The sequence below is a fragment of the Symphalangus syndactylus genome, chromosome 11, assembly GCF_028878055.3.
Source record: "Symphalangus syndactylus isolate Jambi chromosome 11, NHGRI_mSymSyn1-v2.1_pri, whole genome shotgun sequence".
Classification (NCBI taxonomy): Eukaryota; Metazoa; Chordata; class Mammalia; order Primates; family Hylobatidae; genus Symphalangus; species Symphalangus syndactylus.
This window is the reverse complement of record NC_072433.2, coordinates 13,023,749-13,038,088: the sequence shown is the minus strand read 5'-3', so window position 1 is coordinate 13,038,088 and position 14,340 is coordinate 13,023,749. Positions and strand designations below refer to the sequence as shown.

The 14,340-nt window shown below is 35.6% G+C and overlaps 1 protein-coding gene across 17 annotated transcripts in view; it reads right to left on the bottom strand.

The window, feature by feature from the left end:
• The window catches only part of NCOA2 (nuclear receptor coactivator 2), a 298,236-nt gene that overhangs the window by 181,826 nt on the left and 102,070 nt on the right, over nucleotides 1-14,340 (bottom strand). For all 17 annotated transcript variants that reach the window (XM_055232966.2, XM_063612651.1, XM_055232952.2 and 14 more), the window contains exon 2: nucleotides 6,516-6,572. The gene's annotated coding sequence lies outside the window, so the exon portion shown is untranslated. The remainder of the gene's footprint in view (nucleotides 1-6,515; nucleotides 6,573-14,340) is intronic.

Here is a 14,340-nt window from a genome sequence, read left to right as displayed (position 1 = left end):
AAACAAAAAGGAAGAAATAAACTAGAACATTGGAAATAGATAAACACAAGGAACACACATTACGGTTTAAAGCAATATGCTTTCGCATTTAGGATATGTTAAAAATACATTTAAAAGATAACAGCAATATTTTACAAAAGGCTACCATTTCCTATTTCCAAAAGATACTTTAAAGAGGAAATTTGAACCTGACTTTGATATGTAATATGTCAGTGCACAAGTGCAAATAGTTTATGTGTCAGACAATAAAGATTTTATGAAATTTTGTGAACATTTTGAAGCAGCAGCAACAATTAAACATCTAACCTCTATATTAGAGAAAAAAATTTAACTGTTCCAAAGCATCTAGTTACAAAAAAACCTAAATTCTACTCAGTTAATAAAATAAAATCTACTGTTGTATACTAATAAGAGACTCATCAAACCAAACTAATTTGTCTAATAGATGTTTAAGCCAAAGAATTTTATATTTCTATTCAAATATAACAGCATAAGTAATCATGATACAGTTTCCAAAACACATGAGTTCAAAACTATCTTCTATTTTCATACTCTGTCTTATAACCCAGGAAACAGAAGTGTTTTCTGGACTGTAATAAAACTGCCACTTAAAAGGAAGAATTAGTAATCTAGATCAAATAGCCTTTTTAATGACAGAATTGAAAAGCTGAGAAATGAACTGTTTTCACAGGCCACTACTCCCTATATTCTAGAATAAGCTACCAATTCAATAATTATGACACAGCTGTTTCTTTTAAAGATAGTCTTTTATAGTCTAGGTAAAGATTTAAAAGTCTCAGTACTCATATACAACACTGGTAGGTATCTTAAAAATTTCCCCATTCATCCTTCCACTGAAACTCTGGCCTATCATAACCTTGCTTTCCCAGTTCTTTTCACTTCTCAGGGAAAAATGATAAAACCGTGCTGGGGTTCTGTCATACTGATAGTTAACAAATTTCCAGACCATTAGGTTGACACTAATGTGTGACTTCTGCTTGTGAAATTTATGTAACTGGCACCAAAAAGGCCAAAACTGTTGGTTTAAAAAAAGGAAGTCCTTAATTCTACTTTCTAAAAAGTAGCGAAAACAAACAATTCCATACACAGCGGCACCACAAAAGCAACCTTGCATGGAAGCACGCAGTTAACAGATCCTCCTCAAAATTGGACTACATTGATTTAAACTGTATGTTAACTCCCTACTTGGCCATTATTAAGTGCTACACACTTTTTTTTTTCTTTAAGATACTGGATCTTGCTATGTCGCCCAAGCTGGGGTGCAGTGGCTATTCACAGGTAATCAGGACACACTACAGCCTCCAAATCTTGGGCTCAAGCAAACCTCCTGCCTCAAGGCTCCTGAGTAGCTGGGACTACAGCGCATGCCACTGTGCTCCGCTAAATGCTACCCCTACATATACTTCTTACTTTCTCTTCAATCTTTGTAGATGAGAAGGCAAAATGTAACGGTGCCTAGGCCAAAAAATACATTTCCATTGATTTTTTTTTTTTTTTTTTTTTTTTTGAGACAAGAGTCTCGCTCTGTTGCCCAGGCTAGAGTGCAGTGGCACGATTCCTCGGCTCACTGCCAGCTCCGCCTCCTGGGTTCACGCCATTCTCCTGCCTCAGCCTCCCAAGTAGCTGGGGACTACAGGCACCCACCACCACGCCTGGCTAATTTTTTGTATTTTTAGTAGAGACGGGGTTTCACCGTGTTAGCCAGGATGGTCTCGATCTCCTGACCTCGTGATCTGCCTGCCTCGGCCTCCCAAAGTGCTGGGATTACAGGCGTGAACCACCGCGCCCGGCCTATTTCCATTGATTATAGACATCCATGAATTATTCATGAAACAGCAAACAAGGCTTAGACAACCTAATGCATGGAATTAAGATAAAAATCACAATCTGCAAAACTTACTGTTAATTTCTCTGGTTTTTTCCCATTATACTGAGTCTCAAGCTAGCAATACAAGTCAAAATAAATAGAAATACCTATATCCTAATGCTAAGGAATCACAGTAAAATAAAAAAAAAAAAACTTACTTAATTGCATGGATATGGATAATTTTATAAATAAATGCTTAATTTAGACCCTTGTATCTAGATGTTACAAATGGTTCAAAATAACATATATGAATTTCAGCTTCAAAAAAAAAAATATAAGGTGTTTAATGGAAACAGCCTGACTTTACTTGCTATTTTATCTTTAAGGGGATTCTGGCAAAGTTAGCTGACTCAAATTCAGCACCTGCCTAGTAAATAACATACATCTGGCATCTGTCTTCCAAAGTGAAAGTGAACAGCCTAGCTAAAAATCCTACTAACTGACCCAAATCTAATGCCAAGTATTTCAAAAGTTACTGTGGTGGCATTTATGTGAAATTCTACCTGTCACAGACCTTCTCCCTGAAGCTAACAACTCTATCATCCAGATAAGTGGAATATACAAGTTTCAATTGAACCCTAGGGACCAACAACAAAAACAACAAACAGAATATGTATTTTATTAACAATCTATTAAACCACTTATCCCACTCCTATGCATAAATCTCTCCTGTTTTCTAGTACAGAAAGCATAGCTGAGAAATTATGGCCCACCCTAACTTTCTCGGAATATTCTGAAACCAGTCCTACCTCCTCTAAACATGCTAACTCAAAAGATTTACACAAGATACAGACTGGTAATACTTTTCATTTTAATTACTTTCAAAGAGTACCAGCTATGCCAACAGAGGTCACACTTAGAAATTTTCAATTTAAAAAAAGTTGCTCCCGCAGTAAAGTGGCTCTAAGCTAAAACTCAATTCTCTTACACTCCAAGAAACAACACCCTTGTGCATTTTGAAAAAAAAATTAAATTACTGTCTATAATTCTAAATATATGATTTCTAACATCATTCTACTTGTCTGTCCATATGAAGACAGCAATGCCACCATGCAGAATGGCATATTTCAGTATTCTCAATTTTAGTTTAGATTAATACTGATTTCAGTAGATAGTGCCCAAAGCCTGATACCTGTACCTCAAATCAAAGTGCCCATATCTTCATGGATATATATACATGTTAAATCAGATATCTAATCACAAATCTTCTCACATCTATGAACAAAGGAGGGATTAAAAACTCCAACAAATACTCATTTGAAATGTATTTCAACCATGTCACATCCAATATGGTCAAAGTTTCTCTTAGGCCTTGATATGCTTAATTTTTAGTATATAGCACTTAGTACACAACAACAAAGTAAACTGGTACTACATGAAGTATATATTGTGTTTTATTGTACAGTGGAGAACTTCTCCCCCATGTTGGTATTTAAGAGTTGGGCTGTACTTAGCATGTGTGAATAATTCACCAACCCACCCTCACCCTATCCTCCCACCCCAAATCTTCCAACACAGAGAAAACTTATAAATAAATCCAAGGTCTATATAAATCCACAGTGAGTTCAACTTTCTGTAGTGAAAGGAAAATTACATTTCAAAGCTATATTGCCAAATAGATTTATATAACTCTTGCTCCTGTTTTGATTATCAATGCCAACTAAATTTTATTGGCTAACTTTAAAAATGCTTAAAATGTGAGACTAGAATGGAAATACTGACCTAGCTGTACATTAAAAATCATAGTTCAGTCTGTTCAATAAGTTTTGTCTTTGTAACTCAAACTACAGAATTCCATTTTTCATATAGTCAAATCTGGAATTTGCATTTACACTCATAGATACAACTCTTTTGGAAAGTCTAAGGAAGTATATAAATAATCATAATTTCAAATCAAAATCTTAAGGTATATTCAACAAAGTTGTCCTTCAGAACATTTGTCCACTTTGTAAATTTAAAACCCAAAATATAATAATCGTATTTCTACATAGTATGCCCTACTCAGCTTTGAAAATAAACTAAGAGAAGCTAAAGTTCTATCTGAACCAACTCCTGATATACTGCAAGGCTATACTAAACTTCATTTCTTCAATAGATAAAGTATTTTTCCCAGAGATACAACACTATCAGATTTTCAAGATAAAGGTTCTAGGTAATTCTATAGTCACTATATTTCAAACAATCTGTTCTTTGCAAGAAAAGTGATTCATCCAATGAACCACAGATGCCACTTACAATCTAAAATTTCTAATATTGCATGAGAGAAAGAACGCTGATTCATATTAATAGCATATCATGTTTACGACAGAAAAAGGAATGAGAATAGCTGTCCCCCATGCCCCTACCGATGATTTGTGAGTATAAAATCAAAATCTCAGAGTAGAACTTAAATAGTTTAGGTAGTCATTATATTTCAAATGAGTCCTCATGTTTCAGTTTGAAATAACAGTTACAAGTTAAGGTCTCCTAATGAAATATAAGTGAAATAATGTTTGGCTTTTAAATTAATTTTGAAGTCTTCAAATATGAATATGATTTTCACGTACTACAACTGTCACAAATATTCTTGTACTCGGGGGTATTTAGGCAGAAAATGGAGCTCAGTGGCTAAGGTCAAGGTCTTTGGAGTGGCAAACTGCCTCTTACTTGATATGACCTTGGAAAAGTCATTTAACCTCTCTGAGCTTCAACTTCCTTATCTGTTATTTTCAAGACAACCAAAAGGCACTTACATAATGCCTAGCATACAGTAAAAGAGCAATAAATAATAGTTGTTATTAGTATTATCAGTGGAATCTCTGCAAATTGTACTTGTAAAATAGATGTGAATCAGAAACAGCTGTATAATCCCTAAAATTTTACTGTCAGTAATTCTTAAAGGTCAGACTTAATTCCTTCTATAAATGAAAAATTCTGATGGCAGAAGGAGAGACAAATGTCTGAAAAAGGTAAGAAAGAACAAAAAAACAAAACGAGACAAGAACCCAATAAGAATTGACATCCTGAAGCACAAAGAAAACTGTCATGGACACAAGGAAATGAAATAAGTAGTCAGCTTATAAAATTATGCCTACCGCTACCTTTGATAATGAGTTCAAACACATCAATATATAGGGCAGGAAAATGACCAAAACATTTCCCCAATCTAGAAACAAAAAACGAAGTAAGTTACATTTTGTATCAAGTGGCAGGTAGTGGGAAAATATTAATTTATTTGGTTTGCAGAGATATAAACTGGACAACTTTCGAATCTACTTCGCTCTCTATAAATATACCACAAAACACATCTAATACGTTAATATGATCCAGTATGGAGACGAGAAGCTGCCACACTTCCTTCGGGTTTGTTCTTTACTTGATTGTAAGAACCTTCTGGGACAGTGACAAAATAAATGTGGAATTGGAAGAGTTATCTTCTTAATTCTACCCTGATTAAGCATATTTGGATACATAAAATATCTAATACAACTAATTTTTCATAACATTTAAGAGCTGTATACCTTAAGTTCACGGTATAAATTAATTTCATATCTAGAAATAAGCTTAAGAGTCTGGGCGCGGTGGCTCACGTCTGTAATCCAAGCACTTTGGGAGGCCAAGGCAGGCAGATCACTTAAGGTCAGGAGCTCAAGACCAGCCTGGCCAATACGGTGAAACCCCGTCTCTATTAAAAATACAAAAAAAATTAGTGGTGTGTGGTGGGTGGACACCTGTAATCCCAGCTACTCACGAGGCTGAGGTAGGAGAATCGCTTGAACCCATGAGGCGGAGGTTGCAGTGAGCCACGATTGCGCCACTGCACTCCAGCCTGGATGAAAAGAGTGAGACTCCATCTCAAAAACAAAAAATGATAAGAAACGATTTCTATTTGTATTTACAAAGTTCAGTGTCTCTGAATATAAATATATTCTTAATGTTTATTACCCAATAATTACTTTAACAAACGTTTATTTAGTCTTTACTGTATACCAGGCACCATCCCAAGGGTTAGGGATGCTGTTTTGAACAAGATAGAAATGGTCCCGATGTTCATAAAGCTAGTAGGGAAAGTTGTAAAGAGTAAGTAAAAATATATCACATGATCATAAATATTATGATAAAAATCAATTTCAGCTGTGTGATATGGAGTTGCTTGAGAAGCTATTTTACACAGGTTGGACAAGAAAGGTTGGCTCACTGCATTTTGTAACATCTACCCCTGTAAGTCTAAGATTTGCTGCTAAAATCTGTAGTAACTTTTCTTTTCTCCTCTTTTATGCTAGTTTGCTAAGAAATGAGAAATACTACCACTCAAATTTTTACATATAAAAATAAATACAAACATTTTGTCAGGCTATGAAATTAGAATAAACTGTCATCAACTCATCCAATAGATATAATGTAAACTCATCCCAAATAGATATAGTAACCACTGATAAACAGATATGAGCATTTTACCTTTAAATGTTATTTCCAATACATTTGTAAGGAACTTTCATAATAAAAATGAAATACAGACAAATACACAGTTTATTGTTTTTATTTAAAATCATCTTATTTACATATTTCCCTAAACTATATACAGAATTTTAAAATATTTTAATTAAATATCAAAATATCCAATATGAAGAATTCAACGTTAACTCACCTGTGCCTGTAAACAGTGCAGAAGATCTATAAGTGTGTAGCCAAATCCAAGAGAAATCTGTAATATAAACAAACAAATAAACATGAATAAAATCTGCAGAATCCTGTTAGATTCCTTAGAGCAGATGTGATTTTTATAGCCGATTTTCAAAGTAATACTTGTTAATTGCCATCAATACACAAGTAATATTCATTAATAACATCTCTTATTAAATTGCATGGTAAATCAAGAAGTAGACTTGCTGCATTACTTTTATTTGTACAAGGTAATGTAAAATATATAAGGCTACATTTCATTGTGAATTATGAAGTGCCTACAAATTCTGAGTTGCTGTCCTTACACTTTAACTGCTTGTCTAACCACCAGCCTTCCCTATGAGACAAAAAGCTGAGTAAAAGCAGGAGGCCCTAGTGACCTACTCCCACACTGCATTCCTAGGGCCGTGCCCAGCACACTGTAACAGGCAGAAAATGTGTGCTGAATAAATAAATAAAGTTCACATGCTAATCTTAAGTTGCCATGATTTACAGTTTACCTATATGGAACCAAAAGGCCTGAATGACTAAATAATTTCTTATCTCAAGAATTATCTTTTATTTTCCCCCCTTCAGAGACCAAGTTTTGTTCTGTCACCCAGGCTGGAATGCAGTGGCTCTATCACAGCTCACTGCAACCTCAAACTCCTAGACTCAGGTGATCCTCCCGCCCTGGCCTCCCAAGTAGCTAGGACAACAGGCATGCGCCACCACACCCAGCTAATTTTTTATTTTTTGTAGTGGTAGGGTCTTGTTAAGTTGCCTGGGCTGGTCTCGAACTCCCAGCCTCAAGTGACCTTCCTGCCTTGGCCTTCCAAAATGCCAGGATTACAGGTGTGAACCACCATGCCCAGCCAAGGAAAGCCTTTATGGCAGTAAAAATGATGTTATAATAACCAAGATAATTTGCAAGAGAAAAGGTGAATAAGAAAAAGAACTGAATATTTTCAATAATGAGGGCAACTGTTTGCAATGTTTCTTCAGAGTCTGTGTCTTTGCAAACAAAGTGCTTCACTGTAAATGAGCCTGCAGCTTTTCGTCTGATCCTTCTACTGCACCAATTAAGTTTGTTCCCAAGAAACACAATGAGGAATATGAAAACTAAAAGTATGTGCTTAAGGCATTTTATGTATATTAATATTTACTGCTTTTGTATATTTTATGGACTCAAGAAAAGTGGCTTGATTGCTACTACTAACGATACTGAAAATGTATCTCTTTTTAAGAATAATTTTTTAAAAACATTGAACACTACTAGATTTAATCAGCTCCAAGGAATGTTTTCATAACTAAGCTACTAGATTCTTCTTCCTTCGGATGACATCCATCAGTAAGAATTTACAATTTGGATTATCAAAACTTAAAACACTACTAATTCCTTTAAGTGCCCTTTACTCGTTAAAACAGTAAATAGAATCCAATAGCACAAACAAGTTAACATCAATTTAATATCAAAATTACTATTTTTCTTGGACACCAGAAACATCTGATTTCATAATCTAAAAGGTCTACAGGGCAGAGAAACAGAAAAAGACAGCATTTTGATTTTTACTAAGACCTGGCCAGTCTTGAACTCATCATATATAATGAAATGCAGCTAATGTATTAGTCAGAGATACTTCATGAAAAACAAACAAAAAGAATCTATATGCAAATAAGAAGTTATCACAGTAAATAAAATGAATGGATTCTACTCAAGTGGCAGTCAGTGAATAGTGTGCAATAAACTTATGTAATGGGAGTCATCAATTCTATCTAGCACTACTGGGATAAATGTATTCATTATGCTGGCCTACTTAAGCCCATTATAATTCTATACCAACAACTAATTTGCTCAAGGACATCATATTATGCAACAATCATGAGCTGAAACTTGTGGTATTAGTAGGAATGATATTAAATGATTACTGCTGGCTCTATACTATTCAGTAAGCTTTTATTAATAAGCTACTATAACATGAGGCAAAAGTGTCAATGCACCCATGCTAAAGAAAGATGTTAGCCGGGCACGGTGGTTCACGCCTGTAATCCCAGCACTTTGGGAGGCTGAGGCGGGTGGATCACGAGGTCAGGAGATCGAGACCATCCTGGCTAACACGGTGAAACCCCGTCTCTACTAAAATACTAAAAAATTAGCTGGGCGTGGTGGCGGGCGCCTGTAGTCCCAGCTACTTGGGAGGCTGAGGCAGGAGAATGGCGTGAACCCGGGAGGCAGAGCTTGCAGTGAGCTAAGATCACGCCACTGCACTCCAGCCTGGGCGACAGAGCAAGACTCCATCTCAAAAAAAAACAAAACAAAACAAAACAAAAAAAAAACAGATGTTTAGGAGATATAAAGATACTAAAATTTCCAAACATCTAGATACCTTGGTGTAACATTTTACACAAAAGGAATAAAATACTTCCATAAAAACAGAATTACAAACTATTTTATAAGTTACTAAGAGAAACTATAGTCATTTAAAGCAAAAGTGGAGGTAATAAAAGCTCTATAATAAAGAAGCATCTCGTTACTGTTCTGTCCTGAGAGTTTTCACAAAGCCCCTCTAAGAATGTGTTTCAAGGGAAGGAGTAGGGATAATTTTGGGGATATCTGCAAAATAATTATCTGATAAAGGACACGTATCTGGAATATATTACATAAGGAGCTAAATTATTTGATAAAGGGCATGTATCTAGAATACATAAAGATCTCTTACAACTTAACAACAGGACAAATAATTCAATTATTTTTAAATGGGCAAAATATTTTGCAACACACCATGAGATATACAATAAGGAAAAGTACATGAAAAAATACTCAACATCATTAGTTATTAGGAAAATGGAAATTGAAACCACAATGAAATATTCTACATAACCAGTAAAATTATCTAAAGTGTTGACAAGGATAGGAAGAAATCAGAACCCCTTTACATCCACTGCTGGTAGAAAATGCAATAGTACAGCCATTTGGGAAAACAGTTTGGAAGTTTCTCACTACACAATGCAATTTTATCCCTGATGTTTTCGTTTCTCTTGGTGAAGAGATGTCCACACAAAGAGCTGAATGGAAATGTTCACAGCAGTTACTGTCCACAATAGCCAAAAATTGGAAACGATACAAATGTTTATCAAGGGATTTTCTTAAATGCTGTACATCCACACGATGGAATACCACTCAATAAAGGGGAATGAATTATCAATATGTGAACAACACAGATGAACCTCAAAAACATTATGCTAAATGAAAGAAGACTGACACAAATACAACATACATTGTATTGTATGATTCCATTTGTTTGAAATTTCTAGAAGTAAAACTATAAAGACAGAAAGGTTGATGGTTTCCAGTGTCAGAATATGGAAATGGAAACTGACTAAAAATGGACATAAGATAACTTTGTGGGGTGATAGAATTGTTCTAAAACTGAATTGTATCCTAAAGAAAGATGAATAACAGACACAAGATATATGACTGTAAAAATGTACTGAAACTCCTGCTACTTAAAATGGGTGCATTTTACGGTCTGCAAATTATACTTCAATTTTTAAAGTGCAAAAAAAATTTTTAATGTTAAACAATATTTTAGTGATTTTTCACAAATGCACCTGTGTGTCCTTGCTCTTTCTTGTGTGATAGCTACAGTTTCCGCGTGAGTAGGGGATCTAAGGGTAAAGGTAGTTCTAGCTGCGTATGGCGGTGTAAACACCTGCCAAGTGGAGCATCAACTAGCAAGTGGAGTAACACCTCACTAGTCTGAGGCAAAAGGCAAAGCCAGGACTGAATCTACACCACACACAAAAAGACAGCTGGCAGCATTAGAGCCGTGTAGGTTGATGGCAGGGCGTGAGGCAGAACTGAAGAAGATATGCTCAATATTTCATTTTATTTATTTTTTAAGTGAATGGGTAGAAACAGACCCACAGAAAGCAATGTAAACTGGGAAGAAAATGAAATCACAGCTGTAATACTGGCTAAAAGAACATTTTAATTTATAACTACTATAATAAGAGATGTGCCATACTTTTTTTGGCTTAACAACAATGTAACAATAGCATCAATAGCATTTATTGAATGTTTATTCTGTGAGAGCATTGAGTAGAGAACTTTTTGTGTGTTACCTAATTTAACCTTCATAACAATCCTGTGAGGGTAGGCCCTGCTACTATCATGTCCACGTTATAGATACAGAAACCTAACTGGGGAGTAAAGAACTCTAAAGCCAGAGAGCTGATGCACTAGCAAAAGTCTGGGTTCTAACCCACAAGAGTCTGACTCTGGAGTTCATACATGATCTTACCCACTAGGCTGTTACAAAAGGTCACTGTTTTGATAATGCTATTTTTGCCAACTTGATTTGAAAAAGCAAATGGCAGAAATGTGACCAACCTGAAAACTGCCTTCTTGAGGTTTTTGGTATAGTACTAACAAGACCAGCAAAGGGTATTCCCTACATTTTGCACCTTTGGCAGACACTGTTAATAAATCTTGGCATTATTATTTTCTCAGCCCAAATGTAGGCCTCACAATTTTCTCAAAGTTGCTACCAATCAAAGGATGCAATCACTAACAGAGCTGGTATGTAAATAAAGGTATGTCTGTTGCAGGGCATGGTGGCTCACGCCTATATTCCCAACACTTTGGGAGGCTTGGGCAGGCATTATCACTTGAGCCCAGGAGTTCGAAACCAGCTTGGGGCAACAAGGTGAAACCCTGTCTCCAAACAATACAAAAAAACTAGCTGGGTATGGTGGTGCATGTCTGTAGTCTCAGATACTCATGGGGCTGGGATGGGAGGATCACTTGAGCCTACGGATGTCAAGGCTGCAGTGAGTCATGATCGCGCCACTGCATTCCAGCCTAGGTGACAGAGTGAGACCCTTTCTCAAAAAAAAAAAAAAAAGAAAGAAAGAAAGAAAAAGAAAGATATGTTTGTCAACTCAAAACAACCAAGTCAATTTTTTCATGGACAACTGAAAACATAGAACAGGCTGTTGGAAAAAGATAACTAAACAGAAGGGCAGCCGACAACTATCACACTTCATGTTTCGGGACAGCCAGCACCACCTTAATCAAGCCAGCCAGACAGATTGGCAGGAAAAAAGAGAATGCACGGGGAACAGAAGAAAAAGCTAAGGAAGAACTGCTCAAATTACTTAAGATTTTTCAATAGTTCCAGCCAAGCACATGTGAATATATACCCATAGTGTACACTCATAATGTATGATTAATACAAAATTTATTTTTCCCTTTTTTTGCTTAAAAGCACAAACTCTCAAACATAAAAAACACCTTTAAGTCACCATGTTTCACAGGATATAACCCCAAGAAGAAAGTCATACTTTCACGACTTACCTTTGAAAACTATTTCAGATTATTGAACACGATATTGTTATTACACAAATATATTACATATATTTGTAATGCAAATATGTCCTAATATATAGCCTTCATATGAATTTTAATAAAATAGTAAAATTCCAAAGTTTCACTGCAGAAGACTTAGTAATATAAAGAATGAGGACTAGACATGCAAAGTAAACTTATTCCCCAATAAGTTTGATGGTGCTAATAAGCATCTAGACCTCAGAAGAATAATTTATAAATTAACTGATTAACTTCTATATATACTGCAGACAAGCTCATGATTTCTTTCTGTTTAAAAGGCTATACCTTCACTGCAGACAATAACTCTTAACTAATGAAAATGTTTAAAGGTAATTTTCATTTTCCAAAGTCCTCTGTAAGGTCAACAGAATCACGGCAAAACTCCCTTAAAATAACATTTAGCCCTGATAACTTACGGGTAAACATTAACTAATCTCCTATTCTTTCCAACTATTCATTTTGCCTATTAAGGTATGCAAATTAATACAGATAAATTTTTAGGTTAATAAAACCAGTGCTTAAAGTTAACTGAAAGTCAATCTTAAGATGTTCTTTTGTTATTTTAACTCAGTTTAATAAAAAGCTTCTGAAAGTACAATTAGTCGTAAGTTAAACAAGTAGAGATTTAGATATACAATTTAATTTTCATCCTCACTAAATGTAAAAAAATTCATAGGCCATAATTATAACAGATATATAGAAAAAATATATCAGTTCAAAAATTCTTAAGCTAGAGTTACATACACATCCACAATTTACATATATGACACAGTGAAAAATAATATATCCATCACACTCACGGATCTCATTACGCCCATTCCTTTCCATCTTGTCTCTTGCCTACCATGGTCAGAGGCAATACAATAAAGCAACTATAATAAAACAGCAACTCTCTAAAGACTAGTATTCTTGCCCAGAGATAGACCTAGAAAACCAATTAATCTCGCATCTGTAGCTGAATGTACAAAGTTCAAATCTGGAAAAGGATGAAAGATACTAAATTGGCAGCCCTTGACTTGAAAATAGCACTTGAATCCATAGAAATGGTTAAGATTTCTTTGGCAGAAAATATAAAGAAAGGAGGGTGGGAGACTGGAACTAAGTCTTGAGGAACTTCTGCAGGTAAAAACTATGTAGAAAAGGAATTGACCAAGGAAAATGAGAAGAAATTACCTAAAAGACAAGAGGAAGACCAGCAAAGACAAGTACTATAAAATTCCAGAGGAGATAATTCCAAGAAGGAGAGGGTGGTCAACATCGTTCAATGACACTGGAAATTAAGATTTCTACTTGATGTGGCAACCAGAAATTATTGGTGCCCTTTATAAGGACAGTTTCAATGGAGAGATAAAGATATAAATCAGGCTAGAGAAGGTTGAAGTGTTGACATGTGAAAAGGAAGTAAGCGTTTGGATACGGCATGTACAAATGATTGCTGTCATTACCTTATACTAAAATTTATCTTCTCCTCTAGACTGCGAGCTGTTTGAGGGCAAGGATGAGGTTGCATCCATCTTTGAGTAAGACAATAACCTGCTGCTGGACTAGTAATTTTTAAACAACTGCAGAAGTCCTAGGGCTTTTATTAAGGTGCTTTGCCAAAAAACTGACAACAGTCTTTAACAGAATTACAGGGGGGAAAAAAGATAAGTTATTGGGCAGAAATTAATCTTTCTTAAACAGAGGTAAAAGGCTCAGGGATAGTTCCCCACCAAGACTAGAGCATGCCACCCTAACAACCAATCCACCCCCACCTCAAGTAAAAAGGCCCCAACACACTATAAGTAGAATGTTTATTGTTTTTCTCCCAATAGTGTAGATAATTTTTAGATTATAAACTCCCCTCAGAAATTCATCTTCTCCTTAGCTTTTTTCCCCTATTTACTGTTGCAACAACCACTCTGACACAACTGAGCCTAGAATCATTCCTTTTATATCCCTTGGGTACAATACAGACCAGCCTACAAAACACTTCAAGACTCTGTATAATATACAGTCATGCACTGCATAACAACATTTGTCAATGACACACTGCATATCCCACAGTGGTCCTGTAATATTATAATACCGTATTTTTACTGCACCTTTTTATATTTAGACATGTTTACATACACAAATATTTCCCATTGTGTTACAACTGCCCACAGTATTCAGTATAGTAACATGCTACACAGGTTTGCAGCCTAGAAACAATGGGTTACACCAGATAGCCTAGATATGTAGCAGGCTAGACCATCTAGGTTTGTGTAAGTACACTCCTGCCTAATGATGCAATACTCAGAATGCATCTAAGTGATGCGTGACTATATGCATTATTTTATTTTTTTTTTTTAGACAAGTCTCACACTGTCACCCAGGCTGGAGTGCAGTGGCGTGACCTCGGCTCACTGCAACACCTGCCTCCCAGCTTCAAGCAGTT